Raw genomic sequence first — 21,272 nt, 5'->3', positions numbered from 1 at the left:
GATTGGGGAATCATACACTGTGTCCCAGTGACGGAGGAATCATACACTGTGTCTCAGTGATGGGGGGAATCATACACTGTGTCTCAGTGATGGGGGGAATCATACACTGTGTCTCAGTGATGGGGGGAATCATACACTGTGTCTCAGTGATGGGGGAATCATGCACTGTGTCTCAGTGATGGGGGAATCATGCACTGTGTCTCAGTGATGGGGGAATCATGCACTGTGTCTCAGTGATGGGGGAATCATACACTGTGTACAGTGATGGGGGAATCATACACTGTGTCTCAGTGATGGGGGAATCATACACTGTGTCTCAGTGATGGGGGGATCATACACTGTGTCTCAGAGATGGGGGAATCATGCACTGTGTCTCAGTGATGGGGGAATCATGCACTGTGTCTCAGTGATGGGGGGAATCATACACTGTGTCTCAGTGAAGGGGGAATCATACACTGTGCCTCAGTGATGGGGGAATCATACACTGTGTCTCAGTGATGGCTAATCATACACAGTGTCTCAGTGATGGGGGAATCATACACTGTGTCTCAGTGAAGGGGGAATCATACACTGAGTCTCAGTGATGGGGGGATCATACACTGTGTCTCAGTGATGGGGGGATCATACACTGTGTCTCAGTGATGGGGGAATCATACACTGTGTCTCAGTGATGGGGGGAATCATACACTGTCTCAGTGATGGGGGAATCATTCACAGTGTCTCAGTGATGGAGGTGAATCATACACTGTGTCTCAGTGATGGGGGAATCATACACTGTGTCTCAGTGATGGGGGAATCATACACTGTGTCTCAGTGATGGGGGAATCATACACTGTGTCTCAGTGATGGCTAATCATACACTGTGTCTCAGTGATGGGGGAATCATTCACAGTGATGGAGGTGAATCATACACTGTGTCTCAGTGATGGGGGAATCATACACTGTGTCTCAGTGATGGGGGAATCATACACTGTGTCTTAGTGATGGAGGAGTCATACACTGTGTCTCAGTGATGGGGGGAATCATACACTGTGTCTCAGTGATGGAGGGAATCATACACTGTGTCTCAGTGATGAGGGAATCATACACTGTGTCTCAGTGATGGGGGAATCATGCACTGTATCTCAGTCATGGGGGAATCATGCACTGTGTATCAGTGATGGGGGGAATCATACACTGTGTCTCAGTGATGGGGGGAATCATACACTGTGTCTCAGTGATGGGGGAATCATACACTGTGTCTCAGTGATGGGGGAATCATACACTGTGTCTCAGTGATGGAGGAATGATACACTGTGTCTCAGTGATGGGGGAATCATACACTGTGTCTCAGTGATGGGGGAATCATACACTGTGTCTCAGTGATGGCTAATCATACACTGTCAGTGATGGGGGAATCATTCACAGTGTCTCAGTGATGGGGGAATCATACACTGTGTCTCAGTGATGGGGGAATCATGCACTGTGTCTCAGTGATGGGGGAATCATGCACTGTGTCTCAGTGATGGGGGGAATCATACACTGTGTCTCAGTGATGGGGGAATCATACACTGTGACTCAGTGATGGGGGGAATCATACACTGTGTCTCAGTGATGGGGGAATCATACACTGTGTCTCAGTGATGGAGGAATCATACACTGTGTCTCAGTGATGGGGGCATTCACATACTGTGTCTCAGTGATGGGGGAATCATACACTGTGTCTCAGTGATGGGGGAATCATGCACTGTGTCTCAGTGATGGGGGAATCATACACTGTGTCTCAGTGAAGGGGGAATCATACACTGTGTCTCAGTGAAGGGGGAATCATACACTGTGTCTCAGTGATGGGGGAATCATACACTGTGTCTCAGTGATGGGGGAATCATACACTGTGTCTCAGTGATGGGGGAATCATACACTGTGTCTCAGTGATGGGGGAATCATACACTGTGTCTCAGTGAAGGGGGAATCATACACTGTGTCTCAGTGATGGGGGAATCAGACACTGTGTCTCAGTGATGGGGGAATCAAACACTGTCTCAGTGATGGAGGAATCATACACTGTGTCTCAGTGATGGGGGAATCATACACTGTGTCTCAGTGATGGGGGAATCATGCACTGTGTCTCAGTGATGGGGGAATCATGCACTGTGTCTCAGTGATGGGGGGAATCATACACTGTGTCTCAGTGATGGGGGAATCATACACTGTGACTCAGTGATGGGGGGAATCATACACTGTGTGTCAGTGATGGGGGAATCATACACTGTGTCTCAGTGATGGAGGAATCATACACTGTGTCTCAGTGATGGGGGGAATCACATACTGTGTCTCAGTGATGGGGGAATCATACACTGTGTCTCAGTGATGGGGGAATCATGCACTGTGTCTCAGTGATGGGGGAATCATACACTGTGTCTCAGTGAAGGGGGAATCATACACTGTGTCTCAGTGAAGGGGGAATCATACACTGTGTCTCAGTGATGGGGGAATCATACACTGTGTCTCAGTGATGGGGGAATCATACACTGTGTCTCAGTGATGGGGGAATCATACACTGTGTCTCAGTGATGGGGGAATCATACACTGTGTCTCAGTGATGGGGGAATCATACACTGTGTCTCAGTGATGGGGGAATCAGACACTGTGTCTCAGTGATGGGGGAATCAAACACTGTCTCAGTGATGGAGGAATCATACACTGTGTCTCAGTGATGGAGGAATCATACACTGTGTCTCAGTGATGGGGGGAATCATACACTGTGTCTCAGTGATGGGGGAATCATACACTGTGTCTCAGTGATGGAGGGGAATCATACACTGTGTCTCAGTGATGGAGGGGAATCATACACTGTGTCTCAGTGAAGAGGGAATCATACACTGTGTCTCAGTGATGGAGGAATCATACACTGTGTCTCAGTGATGGAGGAATCATACACTGTGTCTCAGTGATGGAGGGGAATCATACACTGTGTCTCAGTGATGGGGGAATTATACACTGTGTCTCAGTGATGGGGGAATCATGCACTGTGTCTCAGTGATGGGGGAATCACACACTGTGTCTCACTGATGGGTGAATCATACACTGTGTCTCAGTGATGAGGGAATCATACACTGTGTCTCAGTGATGGAGGAATCATACACTGTGTCTCAGTGATGGAGGAATCATACACTGTGTCTCAGTGATGGAGGGGAATCATACACTGTGTCTCAGTGATGGGGGAATTATACACTGTGTCTCAGTGATGGGGGAATCATGCACTGTGACTCAGTCATGGGGGAATCATACACTGTGTCTCAGTGACGGGGTGAATCACAGAATGTGTCTCATTGATGGAGGGGAATCATGCACTGTGTCTCAGTGATGGGGGAATCATACACTGTGTCTCAGTGATGGGGGAATCATACACTGTGTATCAGTGATGAGGGAATCATACACTGTGTCTCAGTGATGGCTAATCATACACTGTGTCTCAGTGATGGGGGAATCATTCACAGTGTCTCAGTGATGGAGGTGAATCATACACTGTGTCTCAGTGATGGGGGAATCAAACACTGTGTCTCAGTGATGGGGGAATCATACACTATGTCTCAGTGATGGCTAATCATACACTGTGTCTCAGTGATGGGGGAATCATACACTGTGTCTCAGTGAAGGGGGAATCATACACTGTGTCTCAGTGAAGGGGGAATCATACACTGTGTCTCAGTGATGGGGGAATCAGACACTGTGTCTCAGTGATGGGGGAATCATACACTGTGTCTCAGTGATGGGTGAATCATACACTGTGTCTCAGTGATGGGAGAATCATACACTGTGTCTCAGTGATGCTAATCATACACTGTGTCTCAGTGATGGGGGAATCATACACTGTGTCTCAGTGATGGGGGAATCATGCACTGTATCTCAGTCATGGGGGAATCATGCACTGTGTATCAGTGATGGGGGGAATCATACACTGTGTCTCAGTGATGGGGGGAATCATACACTGTGTCTCAGTGATGGGGGAATCATACACTGTGTCTCAGTGATGGGGGAATCATACACTGTGTCTCAGTGATGGAGGAATGATACACTGTGTCTCCGTGATGGGGGAATCATACACTGTGTCTCAGTGATGGGGGAATCATACACTGTGTCTCAGTGATGGCTAATCATACACTGTCAGTGATGGGGGAATCATTCACAGTGTCTCAGTGATGGGGGAATCATACACTGTGTCTCAGTGATGGGGGAATCATGCACTGTGTCTCAGTGATGGGGGAATCATGCACTGTGTCTCAGTGATGGGGGGAATCATACACTGTGTCTCAGTGATGGGGGAATCATACACTGTGACTCAGTGATGGGGGGAATCATACACTGTGTCTCAGTGATGGGGGAATCATACACTGTGTCTCAGTGATGGAGGAATCATACACTGTGTCTCAGTGATGGGGGGAATCACATACTGTGTCTCAGTGATGGGGGAATCATACACTGTGTCTCAGTGATGGGGGAATCATGCACTGTGTCTCAGTGATGGGGGAATCATACACTGTGTCTCAGTGAAGGGGGAATCATACACTGTGTCTCAGTGAAGGGGGAATCATACACTGTGTCTCAGTGATGGGGGAATCATACACTGTGTCTCAGTGATGGGGGAATCATACACTGTGTCTCAGTGATGGGGGAATCATACACTGTGTCTCAGTGATGGGGGAATCATACACTGTGTCTCAGTGAAGGGGGAATCATACACTGTGTCTCAGTGATGGGGGAATCATACACTGTGTCTCAGTGATGGGGGAATCAAACACTGTCTCAGTGATGGAGGAATCATACACTGTGTCTCAGTGATGGGGGAATCATACACTGTGTCTCAGTGATGGGGGAATCATGCACTGTGTCTCAGTGATGGGGGAATCATGCACTGTGTCTCAGTGATGGGGGGAATCATACACTGTGTCTCAGTGATGGGGGAATCATACACTGTGACTCAGTGATGGGGGGAATCATACACTGTGTGTCAGTGATGGGGGAATCATACACTGTGTCTCAGTGATGGAGGAATCATACACTGTGTCTCAGTGATGGGGGGAATCACATACTGTGTCTCAGTGATGGGGGAATCATACACTGTGTCTCAGTGATGGGGGAATCATGCACTGTGTCTCAGTGATGGGGGAATCATACACTGTGTCTCAGTGAAGGGGGAATCATACACTGTGTCTCAGTGAAGGGGGAATCATACACTGTGTCTCAGTGATGGGGGAATCATACACTGTGTCTCAGTGATGGGGGAATCATACACTGTGTCTCAGTGATGGGGGAATCATACACTGTGTCTCAGTGATGGGGGAATCATACACTGTGTCTCAGTGATGGGGGAATCATACACTGTGTCTCAGTGATGGGGGAATCAGACACTGTGTCTCAGTGATGGGGGAATCAAACACTGTCTCAGTGATGGAGGAATCATACACTGTGTCTCAGTGATGGAGGAATCATACACTGTGTCTCAGTGATGGGGGGAATCATACACTGTGTCTCAGTGATGGGGGAATCATACACTGTGTCTCAGTGATGGAGGGGAATCATACACTGTGTCTCAGTGATGGAGGGGAATCATACACTGTGTCTCAGTGAAGAGGGAATCATACACTGTGTCTCAGTGATGGAGGAATCATACACTGTGTCTCAGTGATGGAGGAATCATACACTGTGTCTCAGTGATGGAGGGGAATCATACACTGTGTCTCAGTGATGGGGGAATTATACACTGTGTCTCAGTGATGGGGGAATCATGCACTGTGTCTCAGTGATGGGGGAATCACACACTGTGTCTCACTGATGGGTGAATCATACACTGTGTCTCAGTGATGAGGGAATCATACACTGTGTCTCAGTGATGGAGGAATCATACACTGTGTCTCAGTGATGGAGGAATCATACACTGTGTCTCAGTGATGGAGGGGAATCATACACTGTGTCTCAGTGATGGGGGAATTATACACTGTGTCTCAGTGATGGGGGAATCATGCACTGTGTCTCAGTCATGGGGGAATCATACACTGTGTCTCAGTGACGGGGTGAATCACAGAATGTGTCTCATTGATGGAGGGGAATCATGCACTGTGTCTCAGTGATGGCTAATCATACACTGTCAGTGATGGGGGAATCATTCACAGTGTCTCAGTGATGGGGGAATCATACACTGTGTCTCAGTGATGGGGGAATCATGCACTGTGTCTCAGTGATGGGGGAATCATGCACTGTGTCTCAGTGATGGGGGGAATCATACACTGTGTCTCAGTGATGGGGGAATCATACACTGTGACTCAGTGATGGGGGGAATCATACACTGTGTCTCAGTGATGGGGGAATCATACACTGTGTCTCAGTGATGGAGGAATCATACACTGTGTCTCAGTGATGGGGGCATTCACATACTGTGTCTCAGTGATGGGGGAATCATACACTGTGTCTCAGTGATGGGGGAATCATGCACTGTGTCTCAGTGATGGGGGAATCATACACTGTGTCTCAGTGAAGGGGGAATCATACACTGTGTCTCAGTGAAGGGGGAATCATACACTGTGTCTCAGTGATGGGGGAATCATACACTGTGTCTCAGTGATGGGGGAATCATACACTGTGTCTCAGTGATGGGGGAATCATACACTGTGTCTCAGTGATGGGGGAATCATACACTGTGTCTCAGTGAAGGGGGAATCATACACTGTGTCTCAGTGATGGGGGAATCAGACACTGTGTCTCAGTGATGGGGGAATCAAACACTGTCTCAGTGATGGAGGAATCATACACTGTGTCTCAGTGATGGGGGAATCATACACTGTGTCTCAGTGATGGGGGAATCATGCACTGTGTCTCAGTGATGGGGGAATCATGCACTGTGTCTCAGTGATGGGGGGAATCATACACTGTGTCTCAGTGATGGGGGAATCATACACTGTGACTCAGTGATGGGGGGAATCATACACTGTGTGTCAGTGATGGGGGAATCATACACTGTGTCTCAGTGATGGAGGAATCATACACTGTGTCTCAGTGATGGGGGGAATCACATACTGTGTCTCAGTGATGGGGGAATCATACACTGTGTCTCAGTGATGGGGGAATCATGCACTGTGTCTCAGTGATGGGGGAATCATACACTGTGTCTCAGTGAAGGGGGAATCATACACTGTGTCTCAGTGAAGGGGGAATCATACACTGTGTCTCAGTGATGGGGGAATCATACACTGTGTCTCAGTGATGGGGGAATCATACACTGTGTCTCAGTGATGGGGGAATCATACACTGTGTCTCAGTGATGGGGGAATCATACACTGTGTCTCAGTGATGGGGGAATCATACACTGTGTCTCAGTGATGGGGGAATCAGACACTGTGTCTCAGTGATGGGGGAATCAAACACTGTCTCAGTGATGGAGGAATCATACACTGTGTCTCAGTGATGGAGGAATCATACACTGTGTCTCAGTGATGGGGGGAATCATACACTGTGTCTCAGTGATGGGGGAATCATACACTGTGTCTCAGTGATGGAGGGGAATCATACACTGTGTCTCAGTGATGGAGGGGAATCATACACTGTGTCTCAGTGAAGAGGGAATCATACACTGTGTCTCAGTGATGGAGGAATCATACACTGTGTCTCAGTGATGGAGGAATCATACACTGTGTCTCAGTGATGGAGGGGAATCATACACTGTGTCTCAGTGATGGGGGAATTATACACTGTGTCTCAGTGATGGGGGAATCATGCACTGTGTCTCAGTGATGGGGGAATCACACACTGTGTCTCACTGATGGGTGAATCATACACTGTGTCTCAGTGATGAGGGAATCATACACTGTGTCTCAGTGATGGAGGAATCATACACTGTGTCTCAGTGATGGAGGAATCATACACTGTGTCTCAGTGATGGAGGGGAATCATACACTGTGTCTCAGTGATGGGGGAATTATACACTGTGTCTCAGTGATGGGGGAATCATGCACTGTGACTCAGTCATGGGGGAATCATACACTGTGTCTCAGTGACGGGGTGAATCACAGAATGTGTCTCATTGATGGAGGGGAATCATGCACTGTGTCTCAGTGATGGGGGAATCATACACTGTGTCTCAGTGATGGGGGAATCATACACTGTGTATCAGTGATGAGGGAATCATACACTGTGTCTCAGTGATGGCTAATCATACACTGTGTCTCAGTGATGGGGGAATCATTCACAGTGTCTCAGTGATGGAGGTGAATCATACACTGTGTCTCAGTGATGGGGGAATCAAACACTGTGTCTCAGTGATGGGGGAATCATACACTATGTCTCAGTGATGGCTAATCATACACTGTGTCTCAGTGATGGGGGAATCATACACTGTGTCTCAGTGAAGGGGGAATCATACACTGTGTCTCAGTGAAGGGGGAATCATACACTGTGTCTCAGTGATGGGGGAATCAGACACTGTGTCTCAGTGATGGGGGAATCATACACTGTGTCTCAGTGATGGGTGAATCATACACTGTGTCTCAGTGATGGGAGAATCATACACTGTGTCTCAGTGATGCTAATCATACACTGTGTCTCAGTGATGGGGGAATCATACACTGTGTCTCAGTGATGGGGGAATCATGCACTGTATCTCAGTCATGGGGGAATCATGCACTGTGTATCAGTGATGGGGGGAATCATACACTGTGTCTCAGTGATGGGGGGAATCATACACTGTGTCTCAGTGATGGGGGAATCATACACTGTGTCTCAGTGATGGGGGAATCATACACTGTGTCTCAGTGATGGAGGAATGATACACTGTGTCTCCGTGATGGGGGAATCATACACTGTGTCTCAGTGATGGGGGAATCATACACTGTGTCTCAGTGATGGCTAATCATACACTGTCAGTGATGGGGGAATCATTCACAGTGTCTCAGTGATGGGGGAATCATACACTGTGTCTCAGTGATGGGGGAATCATGCACTGTGTCTCAGTGATGGGGGAATCATGCACTGTGTCTCAGTGATGGGGGGAATCATACACTGTGTCTCAGTGATGGGGGAATCATACACTGTGACTCAGTGATGGGGGGAATCATACACTGTGTCTCAGTGATGGGGGAATCATACACTGTGTCTCAGTGATGGAGGAATCATACACTGTGTCTCAGTGATGGGGGGAATCACATACTGTGTCTCAGTGATGGGGGAATCATACACTGTGTCTCAGTGATGGGGGAATCATGCACTGTGTCTCAGTGATGGGGGAATCATACACTGTGTCTCAGTGAAGGGGGAATCATACACTGTGTCTCAGTGAAGGGGGAATCATACACTGTGTCTCAGTGATGGGGGAATCATACACTGTGTCTCAGTGATGGGGGAATCATACACTGTGTCTCAGTGATGGGGGAATCATACACTGTGTCTCAGTGATGGGGGAATCATACACTGTGTCTCAGTGAAGGGGGAATCATACACTGTGTCTCAGTGATGGGGGAATCATACACTGTGTCTCAGTGATGGGGGAATCAAACACTGTCTCAGTGATGGAGGAATCATACACTGTGTCTCAGTGATGGGGGAATCATACACTGTGTCTCAGTGATGGGGGAATCATGCACTGTGTCTCAGTGATGGGGGAATCATGCACTGTGTCTCAGTGATGGGGGGAATCATACACTGTGTCTCAGTGATGGGGGAATCATACACTGTGACTCAGTGATGGGGGGAATCATACACTGTGTGTCAGTGATGGGGGAATCATACACTGTGTCTCAGTGATGGAGGAATCATACACTGTGTCTCAGTGATGGGGGGAATCACATACTGTGTCTCAGTGATGGGGGAATCATACACTGTGTCTCAGTGATGGGGGAATCATGCACTGTGTCTCAGTGATGGGGGAATCATACACTGTGTCTCAGTGAAGGGGGAATCATACACTGTGTCTCAGTGAAGGGGGAATCATACACTGTGTCTCAGTGATGGGGGAATCATACACTGTGTCTCAGTGATGGGGGAATCATACACTGTGTCTCAGTGATGGGGGAATCATACACTGTGTCTCAGTGATGGGGGAATCATACACTGTGTCTCAGTGATGGGGGAATCATACACTGTGTCTCAGTGATGGGGGAATCAGACACTGTGTCTCAGTGATGGGGGAATCAAACACTGTCTCAGTGATGGAGGAATCATACACTGTGTCTCAGTGATGGAGGAATCATACACTGTGTCTCAGTGATGGGGGGAATCATACACTGTGTCTCAGTGATGGGGGAATCATACACTGTGTCTCAGTGATGGAGGGGAATCATACACTGTGTCTCAGTGATGGAGGGGAATCATACACTGTGTCTCAGTGAAGAGGGAATCATACACTGTGTCTCAGTGATGGAGGAATCATACACTGTGTCTCAGTGATGGAGGAATCATACACTGTGTCTCAGTGATGGAGGGGAATCATACACTGTGTCTCAGTGATGGGGGAATTATACACTGTGTCTCAGTGATGGGGGAATCATGCACTGTGTCTCAGTGATGGGGGAATCACACACTGTGTCTCACTGATGGGTGAATCATACACTGTGTCTCAGTGATGAGGGAATCATACACTGTGTCTCAGTGATGGAGGAATCATACACTGTGTCTCAGTGATGGAGGAATCATACACTGTGTCTCAGTGATGGAGGGGAATCATACACTGTGTCTCAGTGATGGGGGAATTATACACTGTGTCTCAGTGATGGGGGAATCATGCACTGTGTCTCAGTCATGGGGGAATCATACACTGTGTCTCAGTGACGGGGTGAATCACAGAATGTGTCTCATTGATGGAGGGGAATCATGCACTGTGTCTCAGTGATGGGGGAATCATACACTGTCTCAGTGATGGGGGAATCATACACTGTGTCTCAGTGATGGAGGAATCATACACTGTGTCTCAGTGATGGAGGAATCATACACTGTGTCTCAGTGATGGAGGGGAATCATACACTGTGTCTCAGTGATGGGGGAATTATACACTGTGTCTCAGTGATGGGGGAATCATGCACTGTGTCTCAGTCATGGGGGAATCATACACTGTGTCTCAGTGACGGGGTGAATCACAGAATGTGTCTCATTGATGGAGGGGAATCATGCACTGTGTCTCAGTGATGGGGGGATCATACACTGTCTCAGTGATGGGGGAATCATACACTGTGTCTCAGTGATGGGGGAATCATACACTGTGTATCAGTGATGAGGGAATCATACACTGTGTCTCAGTGATGGCTAATCATACACTGTGTCTCAATAATGGGGGAATCATACACTGTGTCTCAGTGATGGGGGAATCATACACTGTGTATCAGTGATGAGGGAATCATACACTGTGTCTCAGTGATGGCTAATCATACACTGTGTCTCAGTGATGGGGGAATCATTCACAGTGTCTCAGTGATGGAGGTGAATCATACACTGTGTCTCAGTGATGGGGGAATCATACACTGTGTCTCAGTGATGGGGGAATCATACACTATGTCTCAGTGATGGCTAATCATACACTGTGTCTCAGTGATGGGGGAATCATACACTGTGTCTCAGTGATGGGGGAATCATACACTGTGTCTCAGTGATGGGGGAATCAGACACTGTGTCTCAGTGAAGGGGGAATCATACACTGTGTCTCAGTGATGGGGGAATCATACACTGTGTCTCAGTGATGGGGGAATCAAACACTGTCTCAGTGATGGAGGAATCATACACTGTGTCTCAGTGATGGGGGAATCATACACTGTGTCTCAGTGATGGGGGAATCATGCACTGTGTCTCAGTGATGGGGGAATCATGCACTGTGTCTCAGTGATGGGGGGAATCATACACTGTGTCTCAGTGATGGGGGAATCATACACTGTGACTCAGTGATGGGGGGAATCATACACTGTGTGTCAGTGATGGGGGAATCATACACTGTGTCTCAGTGATGGAGGAATCATACACTGTGTCTCAGTGATGGGGGGAATCACATACTGTGTCTCAGTGATGGGGGAATCATACACTGTGTCTCAGTGATGGGGGAATCATGCACTGTGTCTCAGTGATGGGGGAATCATACACTGTGTCTCAGTGAAGGGGGAATCATACACTGTGTCTCAGTGAAGGGGGAATCATACACTGTGTCTCAGTGATGGGGGAATCATACACTGTGTCTCAGTGATGGGGGAATCATACACTGTGTCTCAGTGATGGGGGAATCATACACTGTGTCTCAGTGATGGGGGAATCATACACTGTGTCTCAGTGATGGGGGAATCATACACTGTGTCTCAGTGATGGGGGAATCAGACACTGTGTCTCAGTGATGGGGGAATCAAACACTGTCTCAGTGATGGAGGAATCATACACTGTGTCTCAGTGATGGAGGAATCATACACTGTGTCTCAGTGATGGGGGGAATCATACACTGTGTCTCAGTGATGGGGGAATCATACACTGTGTCTCAGTGATGGAGGGGAATCATACACTGTGTCTCAGTGATGGAGGGGAATCATACACTGTGTCTCAGTGAAGAGGGAATCATACACTGTGTCTCAGTGATGGAGGAATCATACACTGTGTCTCAGTGATGGAGGAATCATACACTGTGTCTCAGTGATGGAGGGGAATCATACACTGTGTCTCAGTGATGGGGGAATTATACACTGTGTCTCAGTGATGGGGGAATCATGCACTGTGTCTCAGTGATGGGGGAATCACACACTGTGTCTCACTGATGGGTGAATCATACACTGTGTCTCAGTGATGAGGGAATCATACACTGTGTCTCAGTGATGGAGGAATCATACACTGTGTCTCAGTGATGGAGGAATCATACACTGTGTCTCAGTGATGGAGGGGAATCATACACTGTGTCTCAGTGATGGGGGAATTATACACTGTGTCTCAGTGATGGGGGAATCATGCACTGTGTCTCAGTCATGGGGGAATCATACACTGTGTCTCAGTGACGGGGTGAATCACAGAATGTGTCTCATTGATGGAGGGGAATCATGCACTGTGTCTCAGTGATGGGGGAATCATACACTGTCTCAGTGATGGGGGAATCATACACTGTGTCTCAGTGATGGAGGAATCATACACTGTGTCTCAGTGATGGAGGAATCATACACTGTGTCTCAGTGATGGATGGGAATCATACACTGTGTCTCAGTGATGGGGGAATTATACACTGTGTCTCAGTGATGGGGGAATCATGCACTGTGTCTCAGTCATGGGGGAATCATACACTGTGTCTCAGTGACGGGGTGAATCACAGAATGTGTCTCATTGATGGAGGGGAATCATGCACTGTGTCTCAGTGATGGGGGGATCATACACTGTCTCAGTGATGGGGGAATCATACACTGTGTCTCAGTGATGGGGGAATCATACACTGTGTATCAGTGATGAGGGAATCATACACTGTGTCTCAGTGATGGCTAATCATACACTGTGTCTCAATGATGGGGGAATCATACACTGTGTCTCAGTGATGGGGGAATCATACACTGTGTATCAGTGATGAGGGAATCATACACTGTGTCTCAGTGATGGCTAATCATACACTGTGTCTCAGTGATGGGGGAATCATTCACAGTGTCTCAGTGATGGAGGTGAATCATACACTGTGTCTCAGTGATGGGGGAATCATACACTGTGTCTCAGTGATGGGGGAATCATACACTATGTCTCAGTGATGGCTAATCATACACTGTGTCTCAGTGATGGGGGAATCATACACTGTGTCTCAGTGATGGGGGAATCATACACTGTGTCTCAGTGATGGGGGAATCAGACACTGTGTCTCAGTGATGGGGGAATCATACACTGTGTCTCAGTGATGGGTGAATCATACACTGTGTCTCAGTGATGGGGGAATCATACACTGTGTCTCAGTGATGCTAATCATACACTGTGTCTCAGTGATGGGGGAATCATACACTGTGTCTCAGTGATGGGGGGATCATACACTGTGTCTCAGTGATGGGGGGATCATACACTGTGTCTCAGTGATGGGGGAATCATACACTGTGTCTCAGCGATGGGGGGAATCATACACTGTCTCAGTGATGGGGGAATCATACACTGTGTCTCAGTGATGGGGGAATCACACACTGTGTCTCAGTGACGGAGGGGAATCATACACTGTCTCAGTGATGGGGGGGAATCATACACAGTGTCTCAGTGATGGAGGGAATCACACACTGTGTCTCAGTGATGCGGGAATCACACACTGTATCTCAGTGATGGGGGAATCATACACTGTGTCTCAGTGACGGGGTGAATCACAGAATGTGTCTCATTGATGGAGGGGAATCATACACTGTGTCTCAGAGATGGGGGAATCATACACTGTCTCAGTGATGGGGGAATCATACACTGTGTCTCAGTGATGGGGGAATCATACACTGTGTCTCAGTGACGGGGTGAATCACAGAATGTGTCTCATTGATGGAGGGGAATCATACACTGTGTCTCAGAGATGGGGGAATCATACACTGTCTCAGTGATGGGGGAATCATGCACTGTGTCTCAGTGATGGGGGAATCATGCACTGTGTCTCAGTGATGGGGGGAATCATACACTGTGTCTCAGTGATGGGGGGAATCATACACTGTGTCTCAGTGATGGGGGGAATCATACACTGTGTCTCAGTGATGGCTAATCATACACTGTGTCTCAGTGATGGGGGAATCATTCACTGTGTCTCAGTGATGAGGGAATCATACACTGTGTCTCAGTGATGGCTAATCATACACTGTGTCTCAGTGATGGGGGGAATCATACACTGTGTCTCAGTGATGGGGGGAATCATACACTGTGTCTCAGTGATGGGGGGAATCATACACTGTGTCTCAGTGATGGGGGAATCATGCACTGTGTCTCAGTGATGGGGGAATCATGCACTGTGTCTCAGTGATGGGGGAATCATGCACTGTGTCTCAGTGATGGGGGAATCATACACTGTGTCTCAGTGATGGAGGAATCATACACTGTGTCTCAGTGATGGGGGGAATCATACACTGTGTCTCAGTGATGGGGGAATCATACACTGTGTCTCAGTGATGGGGGAATCATGCACTGTGTCTCAGTGATGGGGGAATCATGCACTGTGTCTCAGTGATGGGGGGAATCATACACTGTGTCTCAGTGAAGGGGGAATCATACACTGTGTACAGTGATGGGGGAATCATACACTGTGTCTCAGTGATGGGGGAATCATACACTGTGTCTCAGTGATGGGGGGATCATACACTGTGTCTCAGAGATGGGGGAATCATACACTGTGTCTCAGTGATGGGGGAATCATACACTGTGTCTCAGTGATGGAGGAATTATACACTGTGTCTCAGTGATGGGGGAATCATACACTGAGTCTCAGTGATGGGGGAATCATACACTGTGTCTCAGTGATGGCTAATCATACACAGTGTCTCAGTGATGGGGGAATCATACACTGTGTCTCAGTGAAGGGGGAATCATACACTGTGTCTCAGTGATGGGGGAATCATACACTGTGTCTCAGTGATGGGGGGATCATACACTGTGTCTCAGTGATGGGGGGATCATACACTGTGTCTCAGTGATGGGGGAATCATACACTGTGTCTCAGTGATGGGGGGAATCATACACTGTCTCAGTGATGGGGGAATCATTCACAGTGTCTCAGTGATGGAGGTGAATCATACACTGTGTCTCAGTGATGGGGGAATCATACACTGTGTCTCAGTGATGGGGGAATCATACACTGTGTCTCAGTGATGGGGGAATCATACACTGTGTCTCAGTGATGGCTAATCATACACTGTGTCTCAGTGATGGGGGAATCATTCACAGTGATGGAGGTGAATCATACACTGTGTCTCAGTGATGGGGGAATCATACACTGTGTCTCAGTGATGGGGAAATCATAAACTGTGTCTTAGTGATGGAGGAGTCATACACTGTGTCTCAGTGATGGGGGGAATCATACACTGTGTCTCAGTGATGGAGGGAATCATACACTGTGTCTCAGTGATGGGGGAATCATACACTGTGTCTCAGTGATGGGGGAATCATGCACTGTATCTCAGTGATGGGGGAATCATGCACTGTGTCTCAGTGATGGGGGGAATCATACACTGTGTCTCAGTGATGGGGGGAATCATACACTGTGTCTCAGTGATGGGGGAATCATACACTGTGTCTCAGTGATGGGGGAATCATACACTGTGTCTCAGTGATGGAGGAATGATACACTGTGTCTCAGTGATGGGGGAATCATACACTGTGTCTCAGTGATGGGGGAATCATACACTGTGTCTCAGTGATGGCTAATCATACACTGTCAGTGATGGGGGAATCATTCACAGTGTCTCAGTGATGGGGGAATCATACACTGTGTCTCAGTGATGGGGGAATCATGCACTGTGTCTCAGTGATGGGGGAATCATGCACTGTGTCTCAGTGATGGGGGGAATCATACACTGTGTCTCAGTGATGGGGGAATCATACACTGTGACTCAGTGATGGGGGGAATCATACACTGTGTCTCAGTGATGGGGGAATCATACACTGTGTCTCAGTGATGGAGGAATCATACACTGTGTCTCAGTGATGGGGGGAATCACATACTGTGTCTCAGTGATGGGGGAATCATACACTGTGTCTCAGTGATGGGGGAATCATGCACTGTGTCTCAGTGATGGGGGAATCATACACTGTGTCTCAGTGAAGGGGGAATCATACACTGTGTCTCAGTGAAGGGGGAATCATACACTGTGTCTCAGTGATGGGGGAATCATACACTGTGTCTCAGTGATGGGGGAATCATACACTGTGTCTCAGTGATGGGGGAATCATACACTGTGTCTCAGTGATGGGGGAATCATACACTGTGTCTCAGTGAAGGGGGAATCATACACTGTGTCTCAGTGATGGGGGAATCAGACACTGTGTCTCAGTGATGGGGGAATCAAACACTGTCTCAGTGATGGAGGAATCATACACTGTGTCTCAGTGATGGGGGAATCATACACTGTGTCTCAGTGATGGGGGAATCATGCACTGTGTCTCAGTGATGGGGGAATCATGCACGGTGTCTCAGTGATGGGGGGAATCATACACTGTGTCTCAGTGATGGGGGAATCATACACTGTGACTCAGTGATGGGGGGAATCATACACTGTGTCTCAGTGATGGGGGAATCATACACTGTGTCTCAGTGATGGAGGAATCATACACTGTGTCTCAGTGATGGGGGGAATCACATACTGTGTCTCAGTGATGGGGGAATCATACACTGTGTCTCAGTGATGGGGGAATCATGCACTGTGTCTCAGTGATGGGGGAATCATACACTGTGTCTCAGTGAAGGGGGAATCATACACTGTGTCTCAGTGAAGGGGGAATCATACACTGTGTCTCAGTGATGGGGGAATCATACACTGTGTCTCAGTGATGGGGGAATGATACACTGTGTCTCAGTGATGGGGGAATCATACACTGTGTCTCAGTGATGGGGGAATCATACACTGTGTCTCAGTGAAGGGGGAATCATACACTGTGTCTCAGTGATGGGGGAATCAGACACTGTGTCTCAGTGATGGGGGAATCAAACACTGTGTCTCAGTGATGGGGGAATCAAACACTGTCTCAGTGATGGAGGAATCATACACTGTGTCTCAGTGATGGAGGAATCATACACTGTGTCTCAGTGATGGGGGGAATCATACACTGTGTCTCAGTGATGGGGGAATCATACACTGTGTCTCAGTGATGGAGGGGAATCATACACTGTGTCTCAGTGATGGAGGGGAATCATACACTGTGTCTCAGTGATGAGGGAATCATACACTGTGTCTCAGTGATGGAGGAATCATACACTGTGTCTCAGTGATGGAGGAATCATACACTGTGTCTCAGTGATGGAGGGGAATCATACACTGTGTCTCAGTGATGGGGGAATTATACACTGTGTCTCAGTGATGGGGGAATCATGCACTGTGTCTCAGTGATGGGGGAATCACACACTGTGTCTCAGTGATGGGTGAATCATACACTGTGTCTCAGTGATGAGGGAATCATACACTGTATCTCAGTGATGGAGGAATCATACACTGTGTCTCAGTGATGGAGGAATCATACACTGTGTCTCAGTGATGGAGGGGAATCATACACTGTGTCTCAGTGATGGGGGAATTATACACTGTGTCTCAGTGATGGGGGAATCATGCACTGTGTCTCAGTGGTGGGGGAATCACACACTGTGTCTCAGTGATGGGGGAATCACATACTCTGTCTCAGTGATGGGGGAATCATACACTGTGTCTCAGCGACGGGGTGAATCACAGAATGTGTCTCATTGATGGAGGGGAATCATGCACTGTGTCTCAGTGATGGGGGAATCATACACTGTGTCTCAGTGATGGGGGAATCATACACTGTGTATCAGTGATGGGGGAATCATACACTGTGTCTCAGTGATGGCTAATCATACACTGTGTCTCAGTGATGGGGGAATCATTCACAGTGTCTCAGTGATGGAGGTGAATCATACACTGTGTCTCAGTGATGGGGGAATCATACACTGTGTCTCAGTGATGGGGGAATCATACACTGTGTCTCAGTGATGGGGGAATCATACACTATGTCTCAGTGATGGCTAATCATACACTGTGTCTCAGTGATGGAGGTGAATCATACACTGTGTCTCAGTGATGGGGGAATCATTCACAGTGTCTCAGTGATGGAGGTGAATCATACACTGTGTCTCAGTGATGGGGGAATCATACACTGTGTCTCAGTGAAGGGGGAATCATACACTGTGTCTCAGTGATGGGGGAATCAGACACTGTGTCTCAGTGAAGGGGGAATCATACACTGTGTCTCAGTGATGGGGGAATCATACACTGTGTCTCAGTGATGGGGGGATCATACACTGTGTCTCAGTGATGGGGGGATCATACACTGTGTCTCAGTGATGGGGGAATCATACACTGTGTCTCAGTGATGGGGGGAATCATACACTGTCTCAGTGATGTGGGAATCATTCACAGTGTCTCAGTGATGGAGGTGAATCATACACTGTGTCTCAGTGATGGGGGAATCATACACTGTGTCTCAGTGATGGGGGAATCATACACTGTGTCTCAGTGATGGGGGAATCATACACTGTGTCTCAGTGATGGCTAATCATACACTGTGTCTCAGTGATGGGGGAATCATTCACAGTGATGGAGGTGAATCATACACTGTGTCTCAGTGATGGGGGAATCATACACTGTGTCTCAGTGATGGGGAAATCATAAACTGTGTCTTAGTGATGGAGGAGTCATACACTGTGTCTCAGTGATGGGGGGAATCATACACTGTGTCTCAGTGATGGAGGGAATCATACACTGTGTCTCAGTGATGGGGGAATCATACACTGTGTCTCAGTGATGGGGGAATCATGCACTGTATCTCAGTGATGGGGGAATCATGCACTGTGTCTCAGTGATGGGGGGAATCATACACTGTGTCTCAGTGATGGGGGGAATCATACACTGTGTCTCAGTGATGGGGGAATCATACACTGTGTCTCAGTGATGGGGGAATCATACACTGTGTCTCAGTGATGGAGGAATGATACACTGTGTCTCAGTGATGGGGGAATCATACACTGTGTCTCAGTGATGGGGGAATCATACACTGTGTCTCAGTGATGGCTAATCATACACTGTCAGTGATGGGGGAATCATTCACAGTGTCTCAGTGATGGGGGAATCATACACTGTGTCTCAGTGATGGGGGAATCATGCACTGTGTCTCAGTGATGGGGGAATCATGCACTGTGTCTCAGTGATGGGGGGAATCATACACTGTGTCTCAGTGATGGGGGAATCATACACTGTGACTCAGTGATGGGGGGAATCATACACTGTGTCTCAGTGATGGGGGAATCATACACTGTGTCTCAGTGATGGAGGAATCATACACTGTGTCTCAGTGATGGGGGGAATCACATACTGTGTCTCAGTGATGGGGGAATCATGCACTGTGTCTCAGTGATGGGGGAATCATGCACGGTGTCTCAGTGATGGGGGGAATCATACACTGTGTCTCAGTGATGGGGGAATCATACACTGTGACTCAGTGATGGGGGGAATCATACACTGTGTCTCAGTGATGGGGGAATCATACACTGTGTCTCAGTGATGGGGGAATCATACACTGTGTCTCAGTGATGGGGGAATCATACACTGTGTCTCAGTGATGGGGGAATCATACACTGTCTCAGTGATGGAGGAATCATACACTGTGTCTCAGTGATGGAGGAATCATATACTGTGTCTCAGTGATGGGGGGAATCATACACTGTGTCTCAGTGATGGGGGAATCATACACTGTGTCTCAGTGATGGAGGGGAATCATACACTGTGTCTCAGTGATGGAGGGGAATCATACACTGTGTCTCAGTGATGAGGGAATCATACACTGTGTCTCAGTGATGGAGGAATCATACACTGTGTCTCAGTGATGGAGGAATCATACACTGTGTCTCAGTGATGGAGGGGAATCATACACTGTGTCTCAGTGATGGGGGAATTATACTCTGTGTCTCAGTGATGGGGGAATCATGCACTGTGTCTCAGTGATGGGGGAATCACACACTGTGTCTCAGTGATGGGTGAATCATACACTGTGTCTCAGTGATGAGGGAATCATACACTGTATCTCAGTGATGGAGGAATCATACACTGTGTCTCAGTGATGGAGGAATCATACACTGTGTCTCAGTGATGGAGGGGAATCATACACTGTGTCTCAGTGATGGGGGAATTATACACTGTGTCTCAGTGATGGGGGAATCATGCACTGTGTCTCAGTGATGGGGGAATCACACACTGTGTCTCAGTGATGGGGGAATCACATACTCTGTCTCAGTGATGGGGGAATCATACACTGTGTCTCAGCGACGGGGTGAATCACAGAATGTGTCTCATTGATGGAGGGGAATCATGCACTGTGTCTCAGTGATGGGGGAATCATACACTGTGTCTCAGTGATGGGGGAATCATACACTGTGTATCAGTGATGGGGGAATCATACACTGTGTCTCAGTGATGGCTAATCATACACTGTGTCTCAGTGATGGGGGAATCATTCACAGTGTCTCAGTGATGGAGGTGAATCATACACTGTGTCTCAGTGATGGGGGAATCATACACTGTGTCTCAGTGATGGGGGAATCATACACTGTGTCTCAGTGATGGGGGAATCATACACTATGTCTCAGT

This window comes from Scyliorhinus torazame, chromosome 18 (assembly GCF_047496885.1).
Source record: "Scyliorhinus torazame isolate Kashiwa2021f chromosome 18, sScyTor2.1, whole genome shotgun sequence".
NCBI lineage: Eukaryota > Metazoa > Chordata > Chondrichthyes > Carcharhiniformes > Scyliorhinidae > Scyliorhinus > Scyliorhinus torazame.
The sequence above is the reverse complement of the archived record's forward strand: the minus strand, read 5'-3'. Positions refer to the sequence as shown.